Source organism: Diuraphis noxia, unplaced genomic scaffold (genome assembly GCF_037042655.1).
Source record: "Diuraphis noxia isolate RWA-SAM2 unplaced genomic scaffold, SU_Dnox_SAM2 contig0001, whole genome shotgun sequence".
NCBI classification, from domain to species: Eukaryota; Metazoa; Arthropoda; class Insecta; order Hemiptera; family Aphididae; genus Diuraphis; species Diuraphis noxia.
The window spans coordinates 45,353,939-45,366,249 of record NW_028301711.1 but is presented as its reverse complement, the minus strand read 5'-3'; the positions used below and the strand labels follow the sequence as shown (position 1 = coordinate 45,366,249).

The following is a 12,311-nucleotide window of genomic DNA, read 5'->3' as shown; positions in this document are numbered from 1 at the left end:
TATAATGTATTATATGTACATTGTACATCTATATATTATTTTCTTAAGATATTTCATAGTTAGTCTATGAATTAGTTATTTTAAATTATCTTTCACATAATTACATTATATTTTGTAATAAAATAACGTAATTCGAAATCTGTATAAAAAGTTCAATTGTTTCGTTATAGAATAATAATATCAAACGACTCTTCCACTAATTAAACACCAAAGCTTTTTCAATACGAATTTTTCAATTTTTTTGCACCATTAATTAGCAATCAATTCTTATGAATTCCTGACCAGCTTTTTATAATTCCTGCTCTGATAAATTTCGTGGAAAATCCATTTTTCCCGGAGTGGGGGTGAGGTACGTTACCCCAGCCCAACCACCATCCAAATTAACTTTTTCCATTTTTTTATTTTTTTGCACCAATAATTATTAATCAATTCTTGTGAATTCCTGACCAGCTTTGTATAATTCCTGCTGAAACAGTTTTTCCGGAAAGTCTATTTATCCCCGGGTGAACATTTAAAACTTTCGTAAATTCAAAATATTTGATGTCGGCGTAGTATAGAAAACAAAATAGAAGTAGTTAAGTATGACTAATAATTCAAACGATATTATAGGTTTTTTATTTTTTACTTTTAATAAAATTAAAAATCTACGATAACTGACATTTTATGATTTACGTTTCAAAATAATGTGGTTTAATTTGTTTTGTGTAATTTTATTTATCTTTTTATATATACATAAAAATGATAACCGTATATACGTACTTTTTGTATTTTATGAATTAGGTCACCATTCCTAGATATGCATTTATAGTAACAGATATTCAAAACGAAGTAGGTTATCTACTAATCTATTAAATTCGCACATGTCTAATTCGGGAACAAATCCTAATCAACTATTTTGCATGTCTCACCAACACCGTTAGCCTATTATCTTATAATATGTTATAAAATACATGCTATGTCGAATTATGTGATTTAACGGTAAGTTGAATAATTATTAAATCGATTTAACGAATTATCAGAGGTATACTCGCATAAACCATCAATATGTATAGTGTAAAATTTCAGCTTCTAAAAAAAGAATTGTGACTAGGTAAGTATTGATCATATTTACTAGCTGAGCCCGTGCACTTCGTAGCCCGTTAAAAATCCTACCTCTTATATGGTTCATAGTTCATATTGTGTGTTAAATTCATTTCATGTGATGATGCTAGAAGTATATTTTTATACATAATGATAGATAGTGGTTAAAATATATTATAATCTTACAGCAATATGTCAAGCAATTATTGTAGTACAGAAAATGTTTTACGAAAATAGGACGCAAGTCTAGCGGTCTCATAAAACTCATAAAAGTAAGGATATTGGAGTGGTCTGAATGAACATGATCATTAGAAAGACTCACACTTAAAAAATTCATACCGCATATAACGGTCACATTTTAATTAAAAAGACCATACATATGATATTCAAATCAAATTCTTTTTCTGTACATTTTTAGAAATAACATTTATTCTAAAAACATAAGAAACAACTAAGCATGTATAATATACATATATACATATTATATCATACATAAAAATAAGGTGTGTTACCCTGGCAACCCAAGATCAAAATTTCGACTTGAAAAATGATTGGTTATTATGTTATTTATTATGTAGCATTTTGTAACCGCAAAAAAAATTTCGTAACCACATCGGTGCCTCAAAATTTTAATTCATATTAAAATACTATTATATAATTGACTAGCTGTCCCGACACGGCGTTGCCCGCGTATTAGTTTGTTTTTTGGCATTTTCGTAGGCCGTGTATAGTGTTATTACTTATTAGTTATTATGTACCTATGAGAAAATATTTTATTTTTTTTTTTAATTGTAGTTTATTAGTGGTTTTGGAGATCATAGCGTAGAGTAAACTATTGAGAATGTCAAATCAATATTCATATAACGTCACTAATAATAATTAATAACCCTCGGGATTAAGGATAGAACATAGTCTGCAATGAATGAGTAAATTACAAAGTTCTTTATTGATAACATAAACAAATATATTTTTATAAATGATATACATTTTAAACTATTTTAGATTCTGAACGAAGTAATGAATGTATTGATTTTACAATGATGTGTGTGTGGTTTGTTTTTTTCGTGCTGTAATTTCATGACGATGTATTGCATTTTGTCCTGGCAATAACAAAGATGTTATCTCCAGCCATTTTGGATTACATGTGAACGTGATAAATAAACATGGTCGGCCGTATTCGCGCACGTAAGTTAGAGTATCCTGGCTGTATTCTTGCATATGACGTGGACTGCCTATGTACGATGATGGTTGAATGATAGAGTTACCGATTTCGGTGGTGTCGGCGTTGTACAGAATAGCGTCTCGCAAGTGAATGTATTCCTCCGCACGCAGCTTTTGTTGATTATATTGTAAATATCGTAGTCGTTCGCTCTCTATCTTCACGTACATGTCGACCACGAATTGTTGGCAAAGCTCGCGACACAGTAGAATGACGTTGTCCTGACCGCGTCTAATCATCATACGATACGCATAATAAGCTTTCGAGCTAACATTCATGTTTGTTTCGTCTCCTGTAATAATATATTCATAAATATTAATTCAAATTAAGTAATGATGTTCACAATAAATGAAGTGCCTGTTACGGGATCCCGTTGTTTAATTTTTATGCAATATCCGTCTTGTCCCTTCCAGAACATTAGCGGATATTGGAGAGCGTCGTATGAACGGTGTGTATCAGCAATTAACTCAATATTATTATTTCTTCTTCGAATCACGATTTCTCGTGTAGCTGTACGGTCGCCAAACATGATTCCAGCAGCGTCGTCAACTACAGGTGCATCGAATCTACGAATGTGCTCTCCAGCTGGCGTTTTATCAGGATTGATGACAATTGCGTGATTGTCACTTTGTAATTTGTGCATGTGTGATTTGATTAATTTCAACAATTAATTTTGCTCATTCAATAAAGTGTCCAGATCACCTACGATGCGTCTGGCAAAAGGTGAAGTAAGGTTATTGTAACTACAACGTGCATCCACGCGATTGGCAAGTGCGCTTTCGGAGTGCTCACCGCCCATAAAGTAAATTTGTAAAAAATTATATGGTCCGTTTGGCATTGGTAGCAATGAGCTCACTCTATGATAAACTTGGCCTTTGATTTTGAATGTTGAATTGAATTGTTGACCATTTGCAGCATTATTTTTAACTATTTCTGTTGCTCCGAACGATGTCATTTGGAAACATGAATTTAATGTTCGAATAGACTTCAGGAACAGGTTAGAATTTGGATCCGTACCGATAAGTAAACCGTTCAATGGTTTAGGTGGTGTTTCAATTTCCGGTAGTTGCACTTTTCCTGACGCGCAACACATACCGGGTGGCTCATTTTTGAACTTCAGCGCATTACAATGCGGACATTCCTTGTCCATAGCACCAATCTCAACTTTCGAATGAGCGTAATATTCAATATCGGGCCCATACTCGAATGCTAGACGAAGGAATGAATTGGATGTAAATGCTCTATGTACTTATTGTTGGCGTTGTTGGTCATTTGCTCTGCGTGTCAACTACGAATTGACGTACTTCTAATCGTCTTATTTGATTTTGTTCAGCTTGTGCCTCACGCAATCCCACCGTGTTCACACGTACATTTTCATTGTTCGGTTGGATTTGTACGTCTCTTCTTTGTGCTCTTCTATCTCGCATGCTTGTACTTTTGGTCGTTCGACGGGCCAAGTCAGACCCCTTCCGTCTAGCTGGCATTGTACAAAATACACAAATCGATACAATTAAAGTTCATATATTTTATGTTTATATCTATGGAAATACGTCAGACGACAGCGGTGAAAACGGCGGCTGATTGGTCAGTGTGGCCATTGATTAAATATATGAAACAGCGATTAAATATAAAAAAATTAAAAAAAATAATAATAATAATCTAATATATTTGGTAACACCAACGTCAACTCTATAAAAAAAAATTGTCGTAGGTTAAAAAAAACCCTGTATGAGCCACCCTTTAAAATAAAAATAGGGGTGTGAAAAATAGTTTACATCATTCTCTGAGATCTAACACAACAAATTTCATGAAAATCGGTCCAGCCGTTTCGGAGGAGTTTGGTAACAAAAATTGTGACACGAGATTTTTATATATTAGATAGACTATCTTAAATCACATTATTGCGCATTATTATCATCTAAGTACCTATATTTATTATTTACTTACTGCATCATATTGTAATCATATTATAATTATAGAACCAGTCACAGACTTATCAAGGTATGCCTTAGTCCTTATTGGCAATACTATAGAATTCTATAGTGATAACATTTAAATTTTTTAATAATTAACTGTGAAATTGTGATTAAAATACATTTGTCATATTGTATGTCCAATTAATCGACTAGACGGCAGGGAGACACTATTCCCTATCTGTTTTCACATTTTTGTTCCCCAAGAGTTTTTTTTTTTTTCAATACCATTTGTCCCAAAAGTTATTTTTCACAATACCATTTTTCTCAAAAGTTATTTTTCACTATACCAAATCTATCAATATAAGATCTTATCAAATAAATTGATCAGTTCCATTATTTGTCACTGTGGTGGGTCCTAGTATGGTAAACAACTGAAAAAATATTGTTGGAACCACTTTAAATGTCCCATCAACAAACCAGGTTAGGCTATTCATTAAAAGTCTCAAATTGTTTTTTGTTGCAAAAATTATCATTCTTCCATATGTTATCTGATGATCAATGTCTTCAAATGAATCGTATAAGAAAAATTGTTCTCCTGTTATAGTTTGTTTAAACTGAACTGTAAATTCATGCAATTCATTCATAATTCTAGGATTTAACGCATATTTTTTACACGTTATCTTGATATGGCTTTCCTTATATTTTGACACTCAAGAAGTTCTGCTAAAATTCCAGCTAGTATTTGTTGCAATTTTTTTCTCAATATTTGTGCGAGGGGTGCTCACGATGTTCACTAGCTTTTCTTTTTATATCTGTCATAACTTTTATGGTATTAAGTTCTTCTAAATTCGGTGCGTGTTCTAGTGGATGTGTAGAATTTTGAGGGCCATTATTTACTATTATATTTTTTCTAGAATTAATCGTTTTAGACCGAGCAGAGCATTCACTTTTTTTAAGACAACTCCAATAAATTTTACCTTGGTTTTCCGAATGTTTATAATAGAGATATCCGTCAATATGCAAAAGCTTTCTTCTTCCATTGGAATTTATAATTTTGGCCATAATTTTAATGAATAGTACGAAAATTACAAGTTAAAAATATACTTACGTAAGTAAATTTACGAAAAATCACTCATTGAGATAACGACTGTCAAAATTAAACTAAACCAGGTACATAAATAACAAAACCATTCGACAATTTATCCAATTAACCAACTAATAAAGATGACAGCATACGAGTAGTAGTAGTAATAGTCTAGACCAGCGTTTCTTAAACTGTGTTCCGTGGAACCTTGGGGTTCCGCGTAGAACACTTCAGGGTTCCGCGAAGCATAAGTAATTTTTTTTTAAATTTTCAAGAAAATTACTTTAAAATATCCATTATGGAAAATAATACTTGTATATTAAATAATGATGTATAAGCCATATGGAATAATCTATCAGCTAACTCTATATATTCAATAATCTATATTTTTACTTAATATTATAATTTATTTGCAAATAATCCTAAAAAAAACTAAAAAGCTAAAAAGAAGTAGGGGTTCCACGATAAAAGTGGACATTAAAAAGGGTTCCACGGATAAAAAAGTTTAAGAAACGCTGGTCTAGACTATCTTAATGGCATGACACGACTACACACAAATGACTTACAAAAATTAGATAAGGGTTTTTTTTTTTTTTTTTTTGAAATATTATATTTGTAAAAATATATATCGGGAGAATGTTTTTATGGTAAATATTGAAATTGGAAAAATTAGATTAAAAATGTCAGATTTGGGAAATGTTAGAATTTGGATAAATTGATTGTGAAAAAACTGTACTACTAAACTACAACTATAATAATAATAATAATAATAATTAATATTAGATATTGTTTGACAGAAAGCGCCACTGTTGTAGCGGCTTACATATATTTATGTAAGGAATTTACAAGCACTTAATTTCACCTTTAGAGGTTGAATTTCCAAAAATCCTTTTTAAAACACAATGAAATTATTATATTAATCTATCCTGAAAATTTCAACCAAATCTGCCATGTGGTTTGGGCTCTACTACGTTGATCCCTCCAGAGGACAAATTCTTTCATACGATAACGTACCAGTTCATCAATACCGTAATAAATTAAGACGAAGTTGTCAATTCTCCAATTGAATTATTAAATTCACTTGATTCGTTAGACATGCCACCACACGTCCCAACATTGAAATTTGGCGTGCACATCATTCTTCTACGAAACATCAATCCTCCCCACGACTTTACAACGGTACTAGGTTTTCAGTGAAAAAGTTTATGAACAACATTATCTAAGCTATAATTTTAAACGGAAAGTTTAAAGGCAAAGATATACTGTTGCCTCGCATTCCAATGATTCCAACAGATATGCTTTTCAAATTCAAACGTTTGCATTTTCGGATGTGACAAAGCACAAGAACAATCGTTACAAGTGTGTGTACTGAATTTGAAAAATCCATGCTTCTCACATTGACAATTGTTACGTTGAATGCTCACGCGTTGGAAAATCTTTCAACTTATTTGTTTATTACGTACCAGAAGGAAGAACAAAAAATGTTATGTATCCAAAGCACTTCAATAAATATCATTCAATTAAATATCTACTTGAACTGTCAGACTGTTCTCGATAAAACTAATAAAATTACTAAACTAAATTGAATATCGATGTATGATTATTACTCAATATATTTTAATAGTTATCTATCTATATGTATAAAAATATACTGCTAGCATAATTACAAGTAACAAATTTAACACACAGTTTAAGACATATTAGAGGTAGTATTTTTAATGGGCAACGAAGTGCAGGGGTTCAGCTAGTATTATATTGTATACCTAATATACCACTATATTATTTAATATTATGAAATTCATCCAATCGCAATAACGTGTTCTGCGATTTCATACTTCGAACTATTAATTGCTTTAATTAATTCTTTCGTCTGCTACTGGTACAGAGCCACAAAAAAACAGAGCTAAGTTACACCTATAACTATATTCATCTCAATTTGCCCACTTTTGATATGGGTAGTATAATATTTATATACACTATTGACTGTATGTCTGTACTCTGTAAATAGTATTATTATAGGTTGTACATTATTATAAGAAATAAGAGGCGTGCTCAATAATAAGACTACGCATATTTTTAAGAGGTAATTTATAATTTATGTATGCAACCAATAACGAGCTCAGGGTAACGAATATATTTAATCTTATGCAAAATACGAAAATATGGTTCGTGTTGAGGATACTTCTTTTTCTTATATTATGGGTTATACTATAGATCGACTGCGAAGCGACTGACAGCGGAACTGCATAGTTGCAGAAAACAAGAAGAGGCATCGTCTATTTTTTTCTTTTCGATGAATCGATTTACAAAGCACCATATTACATTCATATTGTGTTCGCTCACTCTTTGTTCGTGTATGTATGTATATTTGTATGTGTGCGGTCCTATACACTGAGTTCACATTTGTTACACGTTCCAATCCCCTTTCTATAATATAGTGATGTATCTATATACACGTATACTCGACCCCGTGCCGGTCATGAGGACTTTGTGTACGTGCGTGTGTATGTGTGTGCTCGCTTGGATAGGCGATGGCATGTTAAGGGTGGCGGGGAACTGATTTATCGCAAAAAGTCGGCTGGTAATATTTCTTGATTATCATGGGCCCATATTTCCCTGCCACCGCCACCGACGCCGATGCGTATCAGTTTGTCCACGTTTTCGCACTTTATTTTCCCGGAGACGCGCTGCGCGCCTCTCCACACGTACAACCCCATAATATACGCGCTGGCGCTCGCGCGCGATCGGTGCTCTTCTTGTTCAACCCCTGCCACCACCACCTCGTGTCACCTACCAAGCCATCCCCAAGGATCTCCGGCAGCGGTGCTTACATTATTAATAGCCACAAAAAGCGATCCAACCCAAACGCATTATTATTTTAATCCCTAATTTTTAAAAACCACCCGCAACCATCATACAGAACCCACGTCCCGCCGTGGCTATCCATCGCAATACACGAACCGGTGTAGTAAGAGTATTATATGTACGACGGCGGCAGTCCCTTGAATTTATTATCGTATGAGTATATTGTATGTGCGTATGTGCGCACGTATCTGAGCTCGTGACGGCTCCTGTACGCGGTCTGAAGCCGATGGATACGATATGACCCCATAGTACCACACGCATGAATATTAAAGGCACATTACCACAAAGTCATGCGTATACCTTCATCATAACCATAAATGAGTATAACTCACTATCGAAATTAGCTTTGAGGTGGTCTAGTGAACACGCGATGCTATTTATTATTTACAATTTAATCGGTGTTTCGACTCGACGTCTAGTCCGGTATACATTGAAAAATTCGAATTTAACGCAATTCAGAAAACATTTTATGTAAGTGTACGGTACCTAATGTTATAGATACCTTGACGCGTTGAACTCATTTATTGCAGAACTTTATAAATAAAAAATCCACGTCAATCAAATTATTATTTTCACTCTAGGGTAAATTGATGAAAAAAACAAGCTAAAAAGCACTCGGATTCTTTTGACGTTCTACCCTTTAGTTGCATTATACATGTGTTGTGAACACACGCACAATATAATTATTTTAATAATAATAATTGCGTTTTATAAAGAGACTGATAATATAAAATTAATCTTATAAACCACTTTACTCTAGAGTTTATGACGAATCATAGCTAATATCATCAAAGAGATAGGAATAATTGCATTATGTAAATTAGTTTCTTTTAGTTAAAACTCAAACGGGTACAAATCTATTTATTGCAAAAGATTATACCTACATTTTAATTTACTAAAATTGAATTTCAATTTGTTGAAATGACCGTTTTCTATGCTCGGAGCAAATAAAATACAGACCCCAAAGCTCAAAAGAAAACAGAAATTTAAGAGATTGAATCAAGTTTAAATCGTAACATTAATAAGATGTGTCATTTTATAATTTTCAAAAAATGAAACAGTTTTTGTAGGTATTAAAATGATTTTACATTTATGCGATTGGTATTATTTTATACTTTTTGCTACCAAGAATTAGTAAAGATTCATGATTATTAGTTTATAATATATTATAAAATATTATAAATTATAATATTATGTTTATTGAATAAACTGTATATTATGCACAAAAATTGATACTTTTTAAGATTAAAAGTATTTAAATAGGTAATGAAAAAAATAAATTACTATATAATAATGCATTGATAAGATATTATATGAATCACAATTTAAAGTGAATCATCTATAATTATAACGACGTTGACATCAATGTCAAAAATGTAAAGTGTATATGAAATATGGTTTTTAACCAATTTTAAGTTCATTAATATTCGGGATATTGATAATTGATACCATGAATGGATTATAATTAGTTAACTTTTCATCAGTTATTTAAAGTCAGCATTATTAGTCAGATACTTACCTATTTCTTAACTTTAACTTACCTATTTCAAGCAACAACCTAAACATTAGGTACATAGATTCACAAATAGTTTTAGGTAGTAGATATAGTCTAGTATATTTATAGTTTTAGTGTAGTTTAATTTATTATTTCAAGATTATTTTATGTCTACATATTTTAATATTTTAATATTATTTATTAATTCATTTTCATGGTTTATTTTATAACATTACATAAGACTTGGATGTGAAATAACACTTTATGACTACCCAGTAAATTATTATTTTCCTACGGATATAACATAATATTATGTTATTTGTTAGTGGTTATACTGTATGTCTGTAAATTATTAAATAATAATAATATTTTACAATACAAATTAAACTTCCAAAAGTACAATTTCGATGAAAAAACTACTGCAAGTAATGAAAACAAAAATAATTAAGGTTATTCTTTATTTAGTCCAGAAATGGCATAAATTATGAAGGTGCTAATTTCAAAACAGAGATTACTAATCAACCCCAAACCCTCCCATCCCCACACCAAATTACACTCATGTAAATATTATCCAATTTTTTTAGAGCTACAGATTCAATCCATAATTAAATTAATTGTTCAGTTTTATATTTGGTAATTATTATTTAAATCTATATACAACTAATCAACATTTATTTGGATTTATTGGGGACTTTTTTAAACAAACTTTAACTAACGTAATTAAAACACTTTTATAATTATTATTTAAAGAAATATTTTATGCTTGATTAAATAATAATAACAATTAAATGTATGTGTTTAATATATGATATGTGTGCAAACAATTTATTGAAAATATTACTGTAATATTTTTAAGTAGATACTAAGGGGACTTGTGAATGTATGATATTGTGGAAATATTAATTATTATACCAAAGTTAGGTAGTTACTTATATAATAACATTTATTTGAACCACAAAACTCTCATATAAAATTCAATTTTTATTGGCAAAATAAAATATACAAAAAGATAAAATATAATGTTGGTAGGTAATAAAGTTATTGCATACCAAACATACGTCGCTTTGAAATAAGCTACATACCTGCACGTCTTTCCTTAGCACCGTTTCACAATATGTTAATCGACAGTATAAAAAATCGAAATAAAATTGTTGAAAACATCCAACCATAGTTATATAAGCCGGTGTATCTATATATTATGACGTGCACGTGTGCATTGATTATATTTTCAAAAAAAAAAAACTAGGACGACAGTTGGTCAAAAAGTTCATCGAAAGAGATGTAAAGACGAATATAGCTCCTCAAAATAAATTTGTCGATTGCACTTTTTTTCAAATGGATTTTAATTTTAATGGACATTAAATACTAAAAAGGCGGGTAAGTCGTGGATGTCGCTCTGCTGTATAGTAGGTTACAAGTGGGTTACTGTAATGGATGGAATTAAATTTGAATCCAATGATATTATATCATTGTATACGAAAAACGATTCTGAACGAAGACGGTTTATCGGTCTAGGATATATTATAGATTATGAAAAATTTTCAAATCTTAGATTTCAAATAACATTTTTTTTATGAATTTCTAGCATAAAATAATTTGTACATTGCCGTAATTTTTACGTATTTAGTCAAAATTTGAACTTTAAATGCTTATAAAAAAAAATCGTGCCTACGAATTTTTAATATTTTTCAACTACTATTGTTTAAATGTCTTAAAGGCCTTGTATTAAATTTTCAAGCTTTTCTACCGAACAAATAAATTTTTATCGATATTTATAGAAAAAAAAAACTAAAAAAGTTGAAAAATTAAAATGTCAGTAAACACCTCAAAACAAATCTAAATATTTTGAAAATTGTATCAAATATAGAAAATGCCTATATAAATACTCAGTGAAAATTTCAAGTATCTGCGTTCATTTGTTTTAGAGTTACACCAAAATAAGGAAATCGCTAAAAGTGAAAATCCAATGTTGTAAAAATTTAAATTTCAAATGCTGATAAAAATTTAATTTGAATTTCCAGTGGAATTTTTATTTGTGATAAAGATTGAAAAACTTGTAAGGAATCTTGTATTAAATTTTGAAATCTTAGATTTAAAATAAAATTTTTTATGAATTTCTAGCTTAAAATAATTTGTGAATTTTCGTGATTTTTACGTATTTTGTCAAAATTCAAACTTTTAATGCTTATAAAAAAGAATTGTGACTATGAATTTATTTTATTTTTCAACTGCTATTGTAGCAATTTGTTAAGAGCCTTGTATTAAATTTTCAAGCTTTTCTGCCTAACAAATAAATTTTTATCGATATTAATTTTTAAAAAACTAATAATGATCGAACATTTCAAATGCCTATGAATAGTTCAACTTAAGTCGAAATTTTTTGAAAATTGCATGATGAATAGAATATACTTATATGAATAATCGGTGAAAATTTCATGTATCTATGGTCATTTGTTTTAAAGTTACATCAAAAACCAAAATCGATTTTGTCGAAAAATGAGTGTGCGTAAAATTTCCCGTTTTTCCCTTAATTTTTAGATTATTTTTCTCGATTATTTAGAAAAGTATTAAGAATTTTTTACTTTTGACCCCTCAAAGTACCAACTAGATTCACTTTCTGATCGAACGAAGTACTGAAGTCAAAAATTGAAG

General features: G+C 30.6%; 1 pseudogene; it reads right to left on the bottom strand.

The window, feature by feature from the left end:
• Positions 1-2,112: 2,112 nt before the first annotated feature.
• On the bottom strand, positions 2,113-3,783 carry LOC149060766 (uncharacterized; annotated as a pseudogene).
• Between the last annotated feature and the right edge of the window lie 8,528 nt (positions 3,784-12,311).